Source organism: Manis javanica, chromosome 16, assembly GCF_040802235.1.
Source record: "Manis javanica isolate MJ-LG chromosome 16, MJ_LKY, whole genome shotgun sequence".
Classification (NCBI taxonomy): domain Eukaryota; kingdom Metazoa; phylum Chordata; class Mammalia; order Pholidota; family Manidae; genus Manis; species Manis javanica.
The window spans coordinates 70,054,989-70,077,267 of record NC_133171.1 but is presented as its reverse complement, the minus strand read 5'-3'; the positions used below and the strand labels follow the sequence as shown (position 1 = coordinate 70,077,267).

Below are 22,279 nucleotides of genomic sequence, written 5' to 3'. Positions count from 1 at the left end.
TTATATTCTATTATCAGCATTATATTCTATTAATTTAGAAAGTCATAGGAAATTAGAATGAGTTTATATTAACCACTTAAAATTGTTTACTTCAGACAAAGTAGGAAACATATCTAATAGAAATTGAAAAGCTTTTACCAATTTACCAAGAGAAAGAATGTAATTCAGTTTTTCTTTTTCTTAAAAGACAAACTGTAAAGAATGAACCAAAGAAAGCTACAAGTACGTATTCATTTATTGCAACATTAAATAGATACACAGAGCCTGTGAGAATGCAATATTCATTTTGCTGCAGAAGAACAGACATTGCACAACACTGAGATTTGCTAATGAAATCAACCATCAACCTAGACGGAATACATATGTATCAAACCAAGACCTCAGTGTCATTTTCTTTGTCTTTCTTTCTTTTTTTTCTTGACCTTGTATTTTTGTCCTTTAGATTTTGGAACTTGGGTAAAGAAAAATCAGGGCTATAATGTAGTGTAGTGCTTTTTATTCATCACATTTATTTTTAATGTAAATTCCAACTGTTCTGCTTCTAGCAGCGCTATTAAAGTATCTCTGAGACAAAAAAAAAAAACAATGGATGCTACCAGAAGAAACAACGGAAGTTTATTCCTACTCAGGATTGCAACATCTGACATAAATTCCACATGAAAACTTTTCTAGCGATGTTAGGACCTACTTGATAAGGAATATGAATATAATATATTTAAAAGCCACTTTTATAATAATGTAATTTCTCCAGCAATTTCTACTGACAATTATTAAGTGAAATACTGTAAGGCTGATATAATAACTATCAGTATGAAAATTATTCTAATGTGTCTAGATAAAAATTGTAATTTTTCCCCAAAACTGCTCTGCTGTCCTGGTCTACAAAGTTAATTACTAATTTCCATTTATCAAAACTAAATTCTGAGAGTTTTCTTAAAAAACTATTATTTAAATCTATGATTTAGTTATCATAGTTTTCTATAAAAGCCCAAAAGACTATGAAAATGGTTATTATATATTTAAATAAAATAATTAATGACCCTCAAAACTGATTTCTTTCATTTTGAGTATAAGCTATTTAGCTAAATAACTGTCTCATTGGTTGGTTACACAAATTAGGTTTTCTATTCACATGCACTACAGATAAAATTAACAGCTTAACCTGCTGTGGCATATAATTGCTGTTGATTCATGATAATAACAATTGCTTATTGCTTAAAAAAAAAAGCAGTACTTACAACAACTAAAACAGCCTCAGCCAAACAAAATTAAGCACATGTGGCCAGTGGCCGAGGACACCTGGAGTGGTGAGCAGTAACAATGATTTCTCCCAACCTGCCCTTTCCCTTCACTGACTTTGGTTTCACTGGAATTTGTTTCTGGAGGGGAACCTCCCACCCCCTACTCCTAGAGCTACAGCCAAAAATTTCTATTAAAATGGCAAAATATAAATCAGACTGTAGAGAAACAGGCAGTTTAAGCAAATGTCTATTGTAATAATGAAAGCCTGCTATCTAGGGCCAAGACTGCAGTCCTAAAACGTGGCGATAGGCTTTGGAAAGTCAGCTAGCTCCTTGCTACTCAAAATGTGGCCCACAGTCCAGCAACGCTGAAACTGCCTTTTTTTTTTTTTTTTAGAAAATCAGAATTTCAAGCCCCAGCCTACATGTACTGAATCAGAATCTTACACACATTAAAATTTAGAAGCCATGATACAGAAAATTCTTCAGCCTACCTAACAATTTGTATACCAATTCCAGTAATTTCTGACATTCTAACAACTCAAAAATTCAAATTCAGATACAGAATATTCAGAGGACAGACAGCTTACTTGCTATACCCAAAGCCCACTACATATCATTTGTTTAACTTTTTCAAGTCCCATATTCATTATAAACTACTGATCTGCAGTTTGTGGTAATAAAGGAGTAAGAGGGAATATCTTTTTGTAAGATCTTGGAAAACCTTAAATATATGGATAAAGTTGAAGTATTTACACTCAGCGATTATTTTAAACAATTTCATCAGAAGAGTCTTTTCTAAACAAAATCTTCTTTAGGAAGGAGCCCAGTGTAGTAAAATATAAATAAAGGGCTGTGCCTTGGGGCAGGGAAGGCATCCAGCAGTAGCCACAGCATCTCAACAGAACCAACTGATTGGATTCCTCAGAGTGCACTTTGGAAAACTCGGCCTTAAAGGAGCTCCTTAAATCTAAAAAAACAAACTGAATGACTGTTACACTAATTACAAGTAAAGTTCATTGTTGATTAAAGTGGGCCCTAAAGATCTCTTTATAGAAACCTACTATTCTATTTAGTTTAATTTATTCTATGGTCTTTTAAAGACTACATATATATTATATAATTAAGCATCTTTTCTAATTCAAATTGATCTCTTCCCAAAATAGTCCAATTGCTGAGGTTGGTTTTAATCAATATATTATTTTCAATTAAATTATTTTAGTTAACATATGCCTACCATATATAAGACACTATGTTAAGTTTTACAAAGGCAATTAAATGGACAAAGTAGTCTACTTAACACCTTGGGAAGATAACAATACATTGAACATAGTAAGTGCCAAAAAATCCATATAAATATAGTACTATGGGAGCAAAATTAACTACAGATGTTAGAGCAATTTAATTACGTCTCGGCAAATAGTGAATCTGTGGCATGTTACTACACGATGGACAGTGACTGCAGTGGGGTACGATCTGGGGGGAGGATAGATAGTATGTGTGAATGTAGTAACCACACTTTTTTTATGTGAAACCTTCACAGTAGTGTACATCAATAACACCTTAAAAAAAAAAAGAATCTTACCGGTTTAACTTCCTGGGTGTTAAGCAATCTTATCTTTTAGATGGGATGCTTCCTGCCTTTTACTACATTGTCTGTGGGTGGCCTTACTTGCCATATTAATTGCCCAGGTTATAATATCACTTGATTAAGGGCTGGAGGAGGAAAAGCAGCATCTGGGCAAAGTTAAAGATAAACTGGGCCTTTTAGTGGGCTAAAATAAATTTCACAACAGCCTCATTTAATTGACACAATGAAGTCACGGGCTACTTAACTTCCTGGGTGTTAATGCAATCTTATCTTTAAGACGGGATGCTTCCTGCCTTTTACTACGTTCTCTGTGGATGGAGTAATACACATTGCTTGATTTCGGGCTGGGGGAGGAAAAGCAACATCTGGGCAAAGTTAAAGATAAAATGGGCCTTTTGGCAGGCTGAAGTAAATTTTACAACAGCATCATTTAATTGACACAATGTAGACAGGGGCTATATGGAGATAATTTTCTTATCTGGGGGATGTTTAAACATACATTCCAGTCCGGGTTACTCCTGACTTTTTAGTTCTAACTAATCTTCACTGAAGAATGCTTATACTCCTAATTTGGTTATTTTACTGTAAAAATTAATGTAAATCTCACTTTGCTGAATTGTTTAATATTTGCGAGTTTCCGTAGGGGCCTTTTTCCAGAGGCCCTCACGCTACTCTGACTACACCCACGGCCCCTGTCTCAGAATCTCTGTGGCTGGTTAGAAATTACTCAGCTGCAGATTACAAACCGAAAAGACAGAAAGATATGAATTCCTAAATACAAAATGCCCTGACAGTTCCAAAGTAAAGAAACTTCCCTCAAAAAAAAACACACGGGAGGTGCCTCGTGAAAAATTTTAATTCTAAAGGCGCTGCTTATGGGCGGCCTCTCACCCGCCGCGGGTCACACTTGAACCTCAGCCCGACCGGCCCACGCCGTCGAGGACCCCACCGAGAAAATCCACACACGGCAAAACGCTCACCCGCCTCCCCGTCTGCGCGGCCCGGCCCGTCCCCTCCGCCTGCGACGCCGGCCCGGGCGGCGGGACCAGGTCTGCGGCGCGGCCCCGGGCCGGGCGGACGCGTGCCGCGGGGCGGAAAGCACCCACCCTCACCACACGGGCTCGGAAGGAGGAGCAGCGGCTCAGGAGGGACTCCTCTTCCCACGCCCCGGCGAACTTCGCCGGCCGCTCGGACGTCTGCCCCGGGTGCACCTGCTCCGCTCCCTCCCTTCCCGGGCGGCCCCTCCGGCGGAGCGCGCGGACTCCAGGCCCCCGGCCGGGCCTCGCGAATCCACCACACGCGTTGGCTGCTTCCCAGCCCCCCGGGCCACGAGCTGCCCGCCCAGTAACGTGCACGGACGCCCTCACGAGCGGCTCCACGACACCTTCACGCGGAGGCAGTGGTCCCCGCGCCCACGTACCTTCCAACCCGCAGAGCTGTCGCTGTCGCCTTCACCCCTTAGTAGGGCACTACCTGGACCCTCCAACGAAGATGCGCGGCAGTGGGAGCCGCTTCTCCGCCGAGCTCTCTGAAGTCCGGCCAGGGCAGCGGCAACAAGTACGGGCTGATCACCACGCGCGGCGCCGCGGCCATGCTGACAGCGACCCTCCGCCCGTCGCGGGAGAGCCAAGAAGGGGCGAGTGTAGGCAGCGCCGAGATCCCAGCGGGCGCGAGGGAGGACACGACGCTGGGAGCGAGGTCGGTGCCGCCCCCGCGTGCGCGACGAGAGAATGGCGCCGCCGAGCACGCACAACATCTGCTCTCCGCGGACCCACTGCGCGGAAGGGACGGCGCGGGCCGCTCCTGCCGGGGCCGCCGAAACGAAGCACGGACGACCTGGCAGGTGCGGCTTCTCTCGGCGGCGCTCGGGACACTACTGTTGAATATAGCGGCGGCGGCGCCTGCAGCTTCTGCGAGCCGCCGAACTTAAGCTTTCTGCGCCCAAAGGCTGCGCGTCCCCAACAGACGGTCCTCACGGCCAATGAGTGCGAGGCGCCACGGCGCAGGCCCGCCCCCGACCAATGGCAAAAGTTAGAAGATACAAAGTAGAAGGAAAAAAATTAGATCACACTGCAAGTAAATGAAATAAACACTTAAAAAAAAAGTAAAAGAACAACGAAACTAAGAACTGATTCTTTGAAGACAAACAAAATGGGTAAACATTTACCTAGACTTATTAAGAAATAAAAAGGACAGGACTCAAAATCAGAAATAGAAATTTAAATAGAAGTTACAAGTGACACCACTGAAATACAAAGGATTGAAGAGGTAAGTATGAAAAATTATATGGCAATATATTTGGCACCCTAGAAGAAATGGGTAAGTTCCTAGACTCATGCGATGTTCAAACCTATTCTGGAGAAAATAGAAATCTGAACAGACCAACAACTAGTAACCAAAAACTCCACACTATCAAAAGTCCAAGATATTTTCATAGGAGAATTCCAGTCAAACATTGAAATGAGTTAATACCTATTCTTCTCAAACTATTCCCAAAAATAGAAGAGGAAGGAAAGCTTACAAATTCATTTCTATGAGGCCAAAATCACACTGTTACCAAAACAAGATTAGGACACTAACAAAAAAAAAAAAAAAAAAAAAAAAGACAAGACTTCTCCAAATAAGAAATTCACATGGCCAACAGACACATCAAAAGATGCTCCACATCGCTTGCCATAAGAGAAATGCAAATTAAAACCACAATGAGATATCACCTCACACCAGTAAAGATCGCTACCACCCAGAAGACAAACAAGGACAAATGTTGGCAAGGTTGTGGAGAAAGGGGAACCCTCCTACACTGCTGGTAGGAATGTAAATTAGGTTCAACCATTGTGGAAAACAGTATGGAGGTTCCTCAAAAAGCACAAAATAGAAATACCATTTGACCCAGGAATCACACTTCTAGGAATTTACTCTAAGAATGCAGAAGCCCAATTTGAAAATACAGAGGCAACCCTATGTTTATCGCAACACTACTTACAATAGCCAAGACATGGAAGCAACCTACGTGTCCATCAGCAGATGAATGGATAAAGAAGAGGTGGTACAGATACACAATGTAGTATTATTCAGCCATAAATGAAAATAAATCCTACCATTTGCAACACCATGGATGGAGCTACAGGGTTTTATGCTTAGTGAAATAAACCAGCAGGAGAAAGACAACTACCAAATGATTTCACTCCTATGTGGAATATAAGAACAAAGGAAAAACTGAGTGAACAAAAGAGCAGCAGAATCACAGAACCCAAGAAAGGACTAACAGTTACCAAAGGGAAAGGGACTGGGGAGGATGGGTGGGAAGGGAGGGAGAAGGGGGACAGGGAAGTGACTAACGGGTATGTGGGGCGGACTTGGTGAAGGGGGTAATCTGGTAAACATGTTCCTCATGTAACTGTAGATTAATGATACCAAAATAAATAAAATAAAATAAAGATTCTTACTTCTTGGCAAATAGTGTATCTGTGGCATCTTACTACACTGATGGACAGTGACTGCAATGGGGTATGAACGCCCTGGACTAGATAATATGGGTGAATGTATTAACCATTGTTTTTTCATGTGAAACCTTCAGAGGAATGTATATCAGTAATGCCTTAGTAAAAAAAAAGTATCTTACTTGTTAACTTCCTGGCTGTTAAAATGCAATCTTATCTTTAAGATGGGATGCTTCCTGTCTTTTACTTTGTTGTTTGTGACTGGGCTTATTGCCATATTAGTTGCCCAGGTTATAAAGGACTTGATTTGGGGCTGGAGGAGTCATCTGGGCAAAGTTAAAGATAAACTGGGCCTTTTAGCAGGCAGAAGTAAATTTTACAATAGCCTCATTTAATTGACACAATGAAGACATGGGCTATGCTGAGCTACTTTCTTATCTGGGGGATGTTCAAACATTCCAGGCCCGGTTACTCCTGGCTTTTTAGTTTTAACTAATCTTCACTTAAGAATGCTTATACTCCTAGTTTGATATTTTACTTTAAAGAATTAGTGTGACTCTGCTAAATTGTTTAATACGGAGTTTTGGCGTCTTTTTCCAGAGGCCCTCACGCTACTCTGACTACACCCACGGTCCCTGTCTCAGAATCTCCGTGGCGAGTTATAAATTACTCAACTGCAGATTACAAACCGAAATGCCAGAAAAATGTGAATTTCTAAATACAAGAAAATTCCCTGTCAGTTCCCAGATCAAAGTAAAGAAACTTCATTCCCAAATAAAATAGACGAGAGGTACCTTATGAAAAAATGTTTTATTTTAAAGGCGCTGCCTCCGGGCGGCCTCACCCCCGCCGCCCCGCCGCCCCGCCGGCGTCCCACCTGAACTTCAGCCGCCCGGCCCTCGCCCACGGGGCCCCCGCCGAGAAAATCCAAAAGCGACAAAACGACCACCGGCCACCCCGTCTGCGCGGCCCCGTCCCGGGCGGCGGGGGCAGGTCGAGAGCGCGGCACCCGGACGGGCGGCCAGGCGCCGCGGGGCGGAGAGCTGCCGCGCTCACCACCCGGGCCGACACCGAGGAACAGCGGCTCCAGCGAGCCCCTCCCCCGCTGCCCCGCGAACTTCGCCGGCCGCTCGGACGTCCGCCCCGGGCGCACCTGCTCCGCTCCCTCCCATCCCGGGCAGCCCCTCCGGCGGAGCGCGCCGACTCCAGGCCCCCGGCCGGGCCCCGCGAGCCCACCACCCGCGTCGGCAGCGTCCCGGCCCCACGGGCCACGCGCTGCCCGCCGAGCAACTCGCACGGCCGCCCCCTTGTCCGGTTTCCCCGTGCCCTCGGGCGGAGGCAGGGGTCCCGCCGCGCGCCGCGGCCACGTACCTTCCAGCCCGCAGAGCCGTCGCTGTCGTCTTCACCCCTGAAGCGGGGCCCGCTCTGGACCCTCCACCGCAGATTCGCGGAAGCGGGAGCCGCTTCTCAGCCGAGGTCTCTAAAGTCCGGCCGGGCCAGCGGCTCCAAGTCCGGGCCGACTGCCGCCCTCCGCCCGTCGCGGGAGAGCCGAGAAGGGGCGAGTGCGGCGCCGGGGGCCCAGCGGGTGCGACGCGGCGATCCGAGGCTGGGGGGCGAGATCGGGAGGAAGGCGCAGCCAAGCACAGAGCGGGCCCATCATCTGGTCTCGGTCGGCCCGCTGCGCAGACGGTACGGCGGCTCCAAGCACGGAGGCCGCTGCGGCCGCTGGTGTCCTGGCAGCGCTCAAGATGCTACTGATGCTTGAATAAAGGAGGCGGCGGCGCCGGCAGCTACTACTCCGCCCCAGGCTTACGCGTCTGCGCCCATTGGCTGCCCGTCCCCGACTGACGGCCTTCATGATCATGCTTGGCTTGCCTGCCAAATTAAGTTCTGATTTTATTCTTTGAGAGATTCAAGGGTTTTAGATCAGGGAAAAGATTCCATTTTTAAATGAGCACTCTGGCCTCTGGAGACTGGATTCTTGGGGGCAAAGTGATAGCAGAATGACTACTCAGAGGCTGCTAGAGGCATCCACAAAAGATTTGATGGGGTGCTGGACGAGGGCAGTTGAATGGGTATGCAGAGCGTAGACTGCAGAGATGTTTAGGAAGTAGGGTGGGGAGGACTTGGTGACTGGTGGGAGGGAGAAGGCCATCCTGCTATAACAGGAGTCCACAGACTGGGTGGCTTAGTCCACAGAAACTTATTTTCATGGAGTTCTGGAGCTTAAGGACCAAGCTCCACAGGCTGGCAGGGTTGGTCTGGCCCAAGGCCTCTCTCCTTGGCTTGAAGAAGGCTGCCTCCTTGCTGCGCCTTCACATGGTCTTCTGTCTGCCATGCACATACCTGGTGTTTCTCCATAGGCCCCAGCTTCTCATAAGGACATCTCTTGGAGTGGAGTGAAGCTCCACCCAAATAGCCTAATTTTTTTTTGCATTATTAATGTACAATTACATGAGCAATATTATGGTTTCTACACTACCCCTACTATCAAGTCCCCACCACATACTCCATTACAGTCACTGTCCATCAGCGCAGTAAGATGCTATAGAATCACTACTTGTCTTCTCTGTGCTACACTGCCTTCTCCGTGCCCCCCCCCAACGTTATGTGCGCTAATCATAATGCCCCTTTTCCCCCCTTATCCCTCCCTTCCCACCCATCCTCCCCAGTCTCTTTCCCTTTGGTAACTGTTATTCCCTTCTTGGGTTCTGTGAGTCTGCTGCTGTTTTGTCCCTTCAGTTTTTACTTTGTTCTTATACTCCACAGATGAGTGAAATCATTTGATACTTGTCTTCCTCCGCCTGGCTTATTTCACTGAGCGTGATATCCTCTACCTCCATCCATGTTGTTGCAAATGGTCGGATTTGTTTTCCTCCATTGTGTATACATACCACATGTTCTTTATCCATTCACCAACTGATGGACACTTATGTTGCTTCCATTTCTTGGCTATTGTAAATAGTGCAGCGATAAACATAGGGGTGCATATGTCTCTTTCCAACTGGGCTCCTGTATTTAAGGTAAATCACTAGGAGTGGAATTCCTGGGTCAAATGCTATTTCTATTTTGAGTTTTTTGAGGAACCTCCATACAGCTTTCCACAATAGTTGAATTTACATTCCCACCAACAGTGTAGGAGGGTTCCCCTTTCTCCACATCCTCACCAACATGTGTTGTCTGTCTTTTGGATGTTGGCCATCCTAACTAGTGTGAGGTGATATCTCATTGTGGTTTTAATTTGCATTTCACTGATGATTAGCAATGTAGAGCATCTTTTCATGTGCCTATTGGCCATCTGAATTTCTTCTTTGGAGAACTGTCTGTTCAGATCCTCTGCCCACTTTTTCATTGGATTATTTGCTTTTTGTTTGTTGAGGTGCGTGAGCTCTTCATATATTTTGGATGTCAACCCCTTAGCAGATATGTCATTTATGAATATATTCTCCCATACTGTAGGATGCCTTTTTGTTCTACTGATGGTGTCCTTTGCTGTACAGAAGCTTTTTAGTTTAATACAGTCCCACTTGTTCATTTTTGCTTTTGTTTCCCTTGTCCTGGGAGATACGTTCATTAAGAAGTTGCTCGTGTATATGTCCAAGAAAATTTTGCCAAAGTTTTCTTCTAAGAGTTTCATGGTTTCATGGCTTACATTCAGATCTTTGATCCATTCTGAGTTTACTTTTGTGTATGGGGTTATACAATAAACCGGTTTCATTCTCTTACATGTAGTTGTCCAGTTTTGCCAACACCAGTTGTTGAAGAGGCTGTCATTCCCCCATTGTATATCCATGGCTCCTTTATCATACATCAATTGACTATATATGCTTGGGTTAATGTCTAGACTCTCTATTCTGTTCCACTGGTCTGTGGCTCTGTTCTTATGCCAGCACCAAACTGTCTTGATTACTGTGGCTTTGTAGTAGAGCTTGAAGTTGGGAAGCGAGATCCCCCGTGCTTTACTCTTTCTTCTCTGGATTGCTTTGGCTATTCAGGGTCTTTTGTGGTTCCATATGAATTTTAGAACTATTTCTTCCAGTTCATTGAAGAATGCTGTTGGTATTTTGATAGGGATTGCATTGAATCTACAGACTGCTTTAAACAGGATGGCCATTTTGCCAGTATTAATTCTTCGTACCCAAGAGCATGGGATATATTTCCACTTATTAGTATCCTCTTTAATTTCTCTTAAGAGTGTCTTGTAGTTGTCAGGGTATAGGACTTTCACTTTCTTGGTTAGGTTTATTCCTAGGTGTTTTGTTCTTTTTGATGCAGTTGTGAATGGAATTGTTTTCCTGATTTCTCTTTCTGCTAGTTCATCGTAAGTGTATAAGAATGCAACAGATTTCTGTGTATTAATTTTGTATCCCACAACTTTGCTGAATTCAGATATTTGTTCTAGCAGTTTTGGAGTGGATTCTTTCGGATTTGTTATGTACAGTATCATGTCATTTGCAAACTGTGACAGTTTGACTTCTTCTTTACTCATCTTGATGCCTTTAATTTCTTTGTGTTGTCCAACTGCAGTGGCTAAGACTATGTTTAATAAAAGCGGGGAGAGTGGTCATCCTTGTCTTGTTCCCATTCTGAAAGGAAAAGCTTTCAGCTTCTCCGTGTTAGGTATAATGTTGGCTATGGCTTTGTCATATATGGCCATTATTATGTTGAGGCACTTGCCCTCTATACCCATTTTGTTGAGAGTTTTTATCATGAATGGATGTTGAATTTTATTGAAAGCTTTTTCAGCATCTATGGAGATGATCACGTGATTTTTGTCCTTCTTTTGTTGATGTGGTGGATGATGTTGATGGATTTTCAAATGTTGTACCATCCTTGCATCCCTGAGATGAATCCCACTTGATAATGAATAAAACTCTTGATGTATTTTTGAATTTGGTTTGCTAACATTTTGTTGAGTATGTTTGCATCTATGTTCATGAGGGATATTGGTCTGGAATTTTCTTATTTGGTGGTGTCTTTACCTGGCTTTGGTATTAGAGTGATGCTGACTTCATACAATGAGTTGGGGAGTATTCCCTCCTCTTCTATTTTTTGGAAAACTTAGGAGAATGGGTATTATGTCTTCTCGAAATGTCTGATAAAACTCAGCAGTGAATCCATCTGCTCCAGGGGTTTTCTTCTTGGGTAGTTTTTTGATTACTGATTCAATTTCATTGCTGGTAATTAGTCTGTTTAGATTTTTCTTTTATTGCTTGGTCAGCCTTGGGAGGTTGTATTTTTCTAGAAAATTTTCCATTTCTTCTAGGCTACCCAGTTTACTAGCACATAGATTTTCATAGTATTCTCTAATAATTCTTTGTATTACTTCGGTGTCCGTAGTGATTTTTCCTTTCTCATTTCTGATTCTGTTTATGCATGCAGATTCTCTTTTTCTCTTAATAATTCTGGCTAGAGGTTTTTTCAAATCCCAATTGTTTATTACTGATAGGAAAGCAATTGACTTTTGTATAATAAACTTGTATAATGCAGCTTTGCTATTATTGCTTATTATAATAGTTTTCTTGATCCTTTAGGATTTTCTGCATACACAGTCACGTCATCGTCAAACAAGGTGAATTTTGTTTCTTCCTTCCCAATCTATATACACTTTTTCTTTTTCTTGTACTATTCACTAGCTAGGATTTCTAATACAATGTTGAATATAAATGGTGCGAGGCGGATACCCATGCCTTGTTCCTGATATTAGTAGGGAAGTCTCCAGCTTCTCACCATTACATATGATGTTAGCGGCAGGGTTTTTGTAGATATACTTTTTCAAAGTTAGGAAGTTCCCCTCTGTTCCTAGTCTGATGAGAGTTTTTATCATGAATGGGTGCTGGATACTTTTTCTGAATCTATTAATATCACATGATTTTTATTCTTTAGTTTGTTGAGGTGATTGATTAAGTTAATTGATTGTCAAATGGTGAAGAAGACTTGTATGTCTGGAATGACTCCCACTGGATTGTGATGCATACACACACAAACTTTGATACATGTTTGAATTTGATTTGCTAATATTTTGGGGAAGACACTTGCGTCTATGTTCATGAGAGATACTGGTCTGTAGTTTTCTTTTCTTGTAATTTCTTTGTTTGGTTTAAATATTAGTATCATCCTGGCCTCACAGAATGAATTAGGAAGTATTCATTCTGCTTCTAATTCCCAGAGGAGATTGCAGAGAACCAGCATCATTTCTTCCTTAAGTATTTGTTAGAATTCACCGTGAACCCATCTCAGTCTGGTCTTTTCTGATTTGGAAGGTTATTGATTACTGTTTCAGTATCTTTAATAAATACTGGCCTGGACATATTATCTATCTCTTGTATAATTTTCGTAGATTTTGTCTTTCAAGGAATTGGCCCATTTCATCTGGGTTATCAAATGTGTGGGCACAGAGTTGCTCATAATGTTCCTTTGTTAATCATTTTTTATTAAGGCTTTCTTTTATCATAGTTCTAGGTTCACAGCCTCCCCTACTATCAACATCCCTCCACCAGAGTAGTACATTTGTGCAATACATGAGCCTACACTAACAAATCAAAATCACCAAAGTCCCTAGTTTATATAGCATTCATCTGTGTTGTATATTCTATAGATCTGGACAAATGGTATGATGTGTGCCCATCATTATTGTATCATATGGTGTGTTTTCACTGCCCTAAAAATCCACTATGTACCACCTATTCATCTTTCTCCCTACACCCACCCCTGTCAACCACTGATCTTCTTATTGTGTCCATAGTCCCTCCTTTTAGAGAATGTCATGCAGTTGGTGCCATAGCCCTTAGCATGCAGCCCTTTCAGATCAGCTCCTTTCACTAACATATATTTAAAGTTCTTCCATGTCTTTTCAAGCTTGGTACTTCATTTATTTTTAGCACTGAGCAATATTCCAGTGTCTGGATGTATCAGTTTATTTATCCATTTGCCTACTGAAGGATATCTTTGTTGGTTCCAAGTTTAGTCAATTAAGAATAAAGCTGCTGTAAGCATTCATGCATAGGCTTCTGTATGGACATAAGTTTTCAACTCCTTTGGGAAACCATTGCAGGATCATATGGTAAGAGTATGTGCAGTTTTGTTAGAAAATGTCAAACTGTCTTCCAAAGTGGCAATACCATTTTACATTCTCATCAGCAATGAGTAAGAGTTTCTGTTGCTCCACATCTCACCAGAACTTGGTGTCAGTGTTTTGGACTTGGGCTATTCTAATAGCTCTGTAGTGATATCTCTCTGTTGTTTTCATTTGCACTTCTCTGATGCCATATAACTTGAACCATCTTTTCATGTGCTTATTGGCCATTTGTAAATTTCATTGGTGAGGATTCTGCCAAGATCTTTGGCCTATTTTTTAACTGGGTTGTTTTTCTTATATTGTTGAAGTTTAAGAGTTCTTTGTATATTTTGGGTAACAGTCATTTTTAGATGTGTTGTTTGCAAGTTTCTTTTCCAAGTCTGTAACTTGTCTTCTTATTCCCTTGACATTGTCTTTTGCAGAATGGAAATTTTTTATTTTAATGAAATCCAGGGTCTCAATTATTTTTTTTCATGAATCATGCATTTGGTGCTGTTTCTCACATCATCACCATACCCAAAGTAATCTAATTGAATAATACTATATTATCTTGTAGGAGTTGCAACATTTTGCAGTTTATTTATATGTATTATCAATTTTGAATTTTGAAGGGGTTATAAGGTCGGTTTCTAGATTCATTTCTTTGCATGTGGATGCTCAGTTGTACAAGCAATATTTGTTGAAAAGACTGTCTTTGCTTCATTATATTTCCTTTGTTCCTTGTGAAAGATCACATGACTATATGTATCTCCCGCTTTGGGCTCTCTGTGGTGTTCCATTGATCTGTATCTATATTCTTTCACTATCACACTGTCTTGATTACTGTAGCTTTATATTAAGTCTTTATATTGGGTACTGTTAGTCCTCCTATTTTCTTCTCCTTCAGTGTTGTGTTGGCTTTATTATCCTTTTAATGTCCATGGGATCAGTAATGATTGGCCCATCTTTTATTTCCAATACTAGTATTTGTGTCTTCTTTTTCCTTAGTTATCATGGCTAGAGGTTAATAAATTTCACTGATATTTTCAAAGTAGCAGCAGGTTTGGTTGATTTCCTCTATTGCCCTTTGTATTTTCAATTTCATTGATTTATGCTCTAATTTTTATTTTTTGTGTGTTTACTTTAGATTTAATTTTTTCTTCTTTATCTAGTTTCCTTCAGTATATTTTAGATTATTGGTTTAAGATTCTTTTTCTTTTCTAATATATGCATTAAGTGCTATGAGTTGTCCTCCAAGCACTGCTTTGACAGTATCCCACAAATTTTAAGCTGTTCTATTTTCATCTCCATTTAGTTCAAAATTTTTGACTTTGCCTTACATCTCTTCTTTGACCCATATATTATTTTTCAAGTATGAATTTTAATCTCCATATTTTCAGATATTCCAGCAATCATTCTGTTTTTTCTTTCTACTATACTTCCATTGTGATCTAAGCAAACATTGTATGACTTCTATTATTTTAACTTAAGATACATTTTATAGCCCAGGATGTGGAATATCTTTTTTAATCCTTTTTGTGAGTTTAAGTACAACAGGTACTAAAGAAAACAAGGTCACTGATTCAAACAGACATATGCACCCCTATGATTATCACTGCACTATTTATGATAGCAAAGGTATAGAAGTTTTCCTCTGTCCCTTGAGAGTGTAAATCTCTCATGTCTTTGAAATGTAAACACCCCAGGAGATGCCCAAAACGCTGCCCACAGAGATTGAAGAAAAAAAAAAAGAGGGAGGGAGAGTTTTAAGTTCCAATTTCTGTAGACAACTCTAGCCTTTTTCAGATACTATTCAGGTTGTACAGGAAACAGGAGGGAAGGGAGTGTGGCTCAGTGACAGGGATGCAGGGCAGGAGTCTGTAAATCAACCCTGAAAGTGGGATCCAATGCGACATCATTTCCAGTGATCCCCCACCCCACCCCGAGGGGAGACGTGTTCAAAATTCCAGATGTGAGACTTCAGGCTTCCACATGTCTGTGGGAACTTGCAGCACCTGGATATAGTTCCTTTTGCCTAATTGTTAGTGTTTTACATTAATTCTATTTTCTTTTAGTTCTAAAACTTCAGAAGAACAGACTGGAAGAAAATTGTTACAAAATGCTTCATGTAAATGTCAAGCTTTGACATGTGTTACTGTGTTTCTGAGGTAAGCTTCCAAAACAGGACACAAGAGTTGTAGTCATCTATGAAACACATTATTGTTAACACTCATGTTAATTCCAAGGAATTATTGGCTAAGCATGACTCATAACCATCTCTGGGCATCTAAATAAATTGCTTCACAACTTCTCCTTCAAAGAAAACAGCAAAACTAACAAATCCCAAATGCAGGAAAGCACACACGAGTGCAGGCAGTTGCGAGATCTTTCCCAGGCACTGCTGCAGAAGTGAGCAGTGCACCTCACTGATGCAATTTGAAGATCAACAACAGGCATATTAAACTGACCACTAGAGTCCTGAAATCTATTCTGAGAAAATGCAAAATTTTTCAGCACTAAACTAGAAGAAAATGGATAAGATTAGTCAAAATGAAAAGAAATGAAAAGAGCAATTATTATATAGCACAAGAAACTAGAACACAAATAGGGCTAAAAAGTTAGTCGTACCCTCCCCGTGGCCTAAGGAGCTCCCCATCTTGCGGCATGCCAGGCGTTTAAGGACACGGAGGAAGGCAGAAGCATCTCGCAGCCTAGGGAACAGGCCAGTGGTGAACTGTCTGCTCTTAGCATCTGTCTGTGAAGCGAAAGTAGAAATAAAGGAGAAAATGGTCAAAATTACTTGCAAAGTGCTGTGTGAACACAGTGGCAATCTATGCCGTACCTTAAGCAAACTCTCTTTTCAGATTACGCGGACTACTTTTTGCTTTTCTACCCTGCATTTCTAAAACCTACAGTGGTTAGTTAAGAATGAGTTAATATCTGTAAACCCCCAACCTTCATCTGTTGAATCAGAATAGTCAGGAAAAGGCATTATAAGTGGTAATTGCCTTAAGAATCCCCATTCTTTCCGAGGTTTGAACTTCTTATATTGGATTTTGCCACCTGCTCCCGTGTGTCCGCTCTACATGTCTAAAAGTAACACAGAGCAGCACATGTCCAACTTTAGTGTGTATCATCACCTGGGGATCTTGTCTGATTCTGATCAATAGCTCTGGTCTGTTTCTAACAAGTTCCCAGGGGATGCGGAGAAGCAAATTTGTGGAAAAAATATATATATATTGCACTCATAGAGCAGGTACTGAAATTCTAACGAGTGGGAAATTACTTCATAAAAAGGGATTATTCTGCAAGTGATCAGTACACAGTTCTCAGTGGCGCACCATACAAACACACAGGTCACACCCTGAGCGAGGATCCCAGCCAAGGGGACAATCCAGCTCTGAAACTGGCTCAGCTCTTCTTCTCAGACCTGGTGCTTCAGGGGAGAACCCTGTCTTCCAGGAAGGGGAGCCCTCCAGGGCAGGGATGTATCTTCCCACGGAAGGGTCATGTTTCTTTAATTTACACAAAGGCACAGTGTGGGTTATTTGTGGCTATGATGGCAATTTCACTTTAGAGAGAACAAAGTAAAAATTTATCTCTTTTGAAAAGAAAAACTTGACCTTTTTAAGAATGAAATTATTTGTATTTACTTAAACCTTAATTTCTGATTTGCATTTTTGAACAATAAATATATTTTAATTTACTTCTATTTTACTCCTCTAGCTTTTGCAAAGTTTTCAAAGAACAGCATTAGTAAACTCAAACTCTCAGGGGATTAGAAAAACAAAAAGTTATACCTTTATAACTACCAGCATATTAGATTATATTTTCATCCCCCAGAAGCAGTTTATTTGCCTAAACATAAATGATATCTTAAAACATTTCTATATTTCACTGTATTCCTTGATAAGAAATTTAATTAGAAACACGATCAATTTGTTTTCTCACCCTGTAACTATATGTGTGTGTGTAGGCTAATGGGGTTCAGGGCACACTACACCAAAACATGGCATGTTGGCATATTGAGTATTTTAAGCAGGTAGGTCACACTGACCTCTACCACCTTACTGTTTTCCTTGAAACAGGTCATAAAATCCTCATGTGAGAGTGACCTTCCTATACCCAGAGGAAAGGAGCATCTTTATGCCTGCGGACAAAGATTCCTAAGAAACAGGCCTTGCAAAGTTTCCCCCAGTTTACTATAATTACCTCATACTCTTTAACCTATCACATTCCTCCACAACTGTCCACTCTTCATCAAGTCCAGTATAAGACTACAGGTCTGTTTCTTTAGGTCTTTATTTCCTCATTAAGGCTCCCATATTGTGTAAAACTTACACTAAATGCGTACACATTTCTCCTGTTAATCTGTTCTTGCCAGTTTGATTTTCAATCCAAGCCAAGAACCCCAGTAGGGTCAAAGAAAAAAGTTTTTCCTTCCCTGTAATGTATATATTCTTCTATTTCAAAAATAATTTAGTATCCATTACAATAAAAGGTAACCACAATAGAATCACCAACTATTAACCTACAACAAAAGATGAAAACAAAGTAATCAATGAAAAAGAGGTGATTGTTCCATACACCTTGGCTAAAACCAGAACCGGTTTTGAGTACACCGAGCACATATTCCAGCTCTCCTCCCATCAAACACTACAAATCCCTGGAAAAACTATTTACGTGTGTGCATGGATGTCCATCAGCATGAGCCAGAGGGTCCCTGGGAAGGCTGGGAATTGCCAGGGGTTACAGAGTGTTCCATACAAGCAGGGGAAGCCCATTTTTAGGTAAGCATTTCTGGTAAACTTTCTAAGGGCTCTCAGAGGAAAAGAACCTGAAGCTCCAAGTCTCCTGAAACGTGTTATGATTTATTTTCTCATTCAAGCAATTTTGGGATATTTTCTTTTTTTTTAATTGATGCATAGTTGATGTAATATTATATTAGTTTCAGTTATACAACATAGTGATTTAATAGTGATATGCATCACAAAATGCTTACCAAGATAAGTGCAGCTACTGTCATTATACAAAGGTTATTGACTACATTCCCCATGCTGTACCTATTTATTTCATAATCGGAGGTTTGTCCCTCTTTATCCCCTTCACTTATTTCATTGTATTCTTTTTCTTAATGGGGCCACTCCAATTTGTAGAAGCTTCAGGACCCACAAGACTTAAGACAACCCTGTATCAGAGACATGAGGAGTGCTACATCCATGGTGCAAGAATGGGTCATCATGAAAAACTACAGAGGTCTTGAAAGTGAAAATTATAATTGTTGAAATTTAAAAATGAGTGAATAGAAGGCTTGAAAAGCTAAATGGATACAGCTGAAGGGTGAATGAGAGAGCAAGAAGGTCCAGGAAAGAATTCTTCCATACCCCATACTGATCAAAATTGATGACAAAAGTTAAGAGACATGGAAGATCAATCCATCTTATGGCTTTACAAAAGCACAGAATGGAGTGAATGGAAGTCAGCAAGATGTGAAGGAATGATGGCTGAGAAATGTCCAGGAACAAGGAAGCACCAATCCTTACACTGAAAGGGCCCACTGAATACGAGAGGATAAGTAAAAACAAAAAAAAAAACACAACAAAAAAAACACCAGGCATGTAGTAGTGAGATTTCAGTGTACCAAGCCTGGATTCCAAAAGTGACTGGTGAAAAAGGAGATTACCCAAAAAGAACCAGAGGCAAATTGACACTTGCCATCTCCTCAATAGCGCTGGAGCCAAGGAGATAATGGAACACTATCTTCCAGGACAGGAGGAAAAACAATGGAATCTAAAATTCTATATCCAGAGAAAATATTGGTCATATGTAAGGGCAAAACCAAGACATGTTTAAGCATCTAAAAGCTCCGGAAGTTCATCACCTACATACTTTCTCTAAAAGATGTGTTCCAGCATGAAAAACAATTATTCCAGGAGACAAGATGACATACAAGAAGCAATGGTGAGTTAAAAAACTTAATAGCATGTGTTGCATAAATAAATATTGATGCACTTTTAAAATTAAAATTAATATTCCCAAAGATATCAAAAGGAGAAAGGTTTTGGGGAAGTTCCATGGAATGGTAATAGAACAAAAGTGTGCTTGGGATCCTGTTTTGATAAAGAGATGTAGATACTAACTCCATATGTTAGAAAAAAAGCAACTTGAGCCACATGCATGGTAACTTTAAGGATAAATTTAAGACATAGAATGCATAATTTTTAAATCAGTGAAAGTGGAACAATTGAACAAAGAAAATTAAATCAATCCAATGGAAATCAAGAAATCAGGAAAAGGGAGAAAAATCAAAGGGAAAGAACTGTAAAAAATCCCACAAACACATGGAGGCTTCACAACATGCTCCTAAATAACCAATGGATCAATGACCAAATAAAAACAGAGATCAAGTAATATATGGAGACAAATGACAATAATTCAACACCGCAAAATGTGTGGGATGCAGCCAAGGCCGTGCTAGGAGGAAAGTATATTGCAATACAGGCCTGCCTCAAGAAAGAAGAACAATCCCATATAAGCAGTCTAAACTCACAATTAATGAAACTAGAAAAAGAACAACAAATGTGGTCCAAAGTCAGTAGAAGGACGGATATAAAAAAGATTAGAGCAGAAATAAATAAGATTGAGAAGAATAAAACAATAGAAAGAATCAATGAAAGCAAGAGCTGGTTCTTCGAGAAAATAAACAAAATAGATAAACCCCTAGCCAGACTTATCAAGAAAAAAAGAGAGTCTACACACATAAACAGAATCAGAAATGAGAAAGGAAATATCACTACGGACACCATAGAAATACAAAGAATTATTAGAGAATACTATGAAATATTATATGCTAACAAACTGGATAACCTAGAAGAAATAGACAACTTTCTAGAAAAATACAACCTTCCAAGGCTGACCAAGGAAGAAACAGAAAATCTGAACAGACCAATTACCAGCAACAAAATTGAACTGGTAATCAAAAACCTACCTAAGAACAAAACTCCTGGACCAGATGGCTTCACCACTGAATTTTATCAAATATTTAGTGAAGACCTAATACCCATTCTCCTTAAAATTTTTCCAAAAAATAGAAGAGAAGGGGATACTTCCAAACTCATTCTATGAGGCTAGCACCACTCTAATACCAAAATCAGGCAAAGACACCACAAAAGAAAGAAAATCACAGACCAATATCCCTGATGAACATAGATGCAAAAATACTCAACAAAATATTAGCAAACCGAATTCAAAAATACATCAAAAAGAATCATCCATCATGATCAAGTAGGATTCATTCCAAGGATGCAAGGGTGCCACAACATTAAAAAAATCCATCAACATCATCCACCACATCAACAAAAAGAAGGACAAAAACCACATGATTATCTCCATAGATGCTGAAAAAGAATTTGACAAAATTCAACATCCGTTCATGATAAAAACTCTCAACACAATGGGTATATAAGGCAAGTACCTCAACATAATAAAGGCCTTATATGACAAACCCACAGCCAACATTATGCTTAACAGTGAGAAGCTGAAAACTTTTCCTTTAAGATCAGGGACAAGACAGGGTTGCCCACTCTCCCCACTTCTATTCAACATAGTACTGGAGGTCCTAGCCACTGCAATCAGACAACACAAAGAAATAAAAGGCATCCAGATTGGCAAGGAAGAAGTGAAACTGTCCCTGTTTGCAGATGACATGATATTGTACATAAAAAACCCTAAAGAATCCACTCCGAAACTACTAGATCTAATATCTGAATTCAGCAAAATTGCATGATACAAAATTAATACACAGAAATCTGTGGCATTCCTATACACTAACAATGAACTAGCAGAAAGAGAAATCAGGAAAACAATTTCATTCACAATTGCATCAAAAAGAATAAAATACCTAGGAATAAACCTAACCAAGGAAGTGAAAGACCTATACTCTGAAAACTATGAGACACTCATGAGAGAAATTAAAGAAGATACCAATAAATGGAAACACATCCCATGCTCATGGATAGGAAGAATTAATATTGTCAAAATGGTCATCCTGCCTAAAGCAATCTATAGATTCAATGCAATTCCTATCAAAATACCATCAGCCTTCTTCAATGAACCAGAGAAAATTGTGCTAAAATTCGTATGGAACCACAAAAGGCCTCCAATAGCCAAAGGAATCCTGAGAAGAAAGAATATAGCAGGGGGAATTATGCTCCCCAACTTCAAGCTCTACTACAAAGCCACAGTAATCAAGACAATTTGGTACTGGCACAAGAACAGACCCATAGACCAATGGAACAGACCAGCAAGTGCTGATATAAACCCAACCATACATGGTCAGTTAATATATGATAAAGGAGCCATGGACATACAATGGGGAAATGACAGCCTCTTCAACAGCTGGTGTTGACAAAACTGGACAGCTACATGCAAGAGAATGAAACTGGATTATTGTTTAACCCCATACACAAAAGTAAACTCGAAATGGATTAAAGACTTGAATGTAAGTCATGAAAGTATAAAACTCTTAGAAGACAACATAAGCAAACATCTCCTTAATATAAGCATGAGCAACTTCTTCCTGAACCCATCTCCTTGAGAAAGGGAAACCAAAGCAAAAATGAACTCAAGGGACTACATCAAACTAAAAAGTTTTTGTACGGCAAAAGACATCATATACAAAACAAAAAGGCATCCTATACTATGGGAGAATATATTTGTAAATGATATTTGCAACAAGGGGTTAACATCCAAAATATATAAAGAACTTACACACCTCAACACCCAAAAAGTAAATAACCCGATTAACAAATGGGCAGAGGATGTGAAGAGACAGTTCTCCAAAGAAGAAATTCAGATGGCCAACAGACACATGAGAAGATGTTCCACATCAGTAATCATCAGGGAAGTGCAAATTGAAAGCAAAATCAGATATCACCTCACACCAGTAAGG

At 40.5% G+C, this 22,279-nt stretch overlaps 1 protein-coding gene across 1 annotated transcript in view; it reads right to left on the bottom strand.

The window, feature by feature from the left end:
• The window catches only part of LOC140846909 (bromodomain adjacent to zinc finger domain protein 2B-like), a 191,587-nt gene that overhangs the window by 88,951 nt on the left and 80,357 nt on the right, over nucleotides 1-22,279 (bottom strand). The window contains exon 6 of the mRNA XM_073225164.1: nucleotides 15,958-16,084. The gene's annotated coding sequence lies outside the window, so the exon portion shown is untranslated. The remainder of the gene's footprint in view (nucleotides 1-15,957; nucleotides 16,085-22,279) is intronic.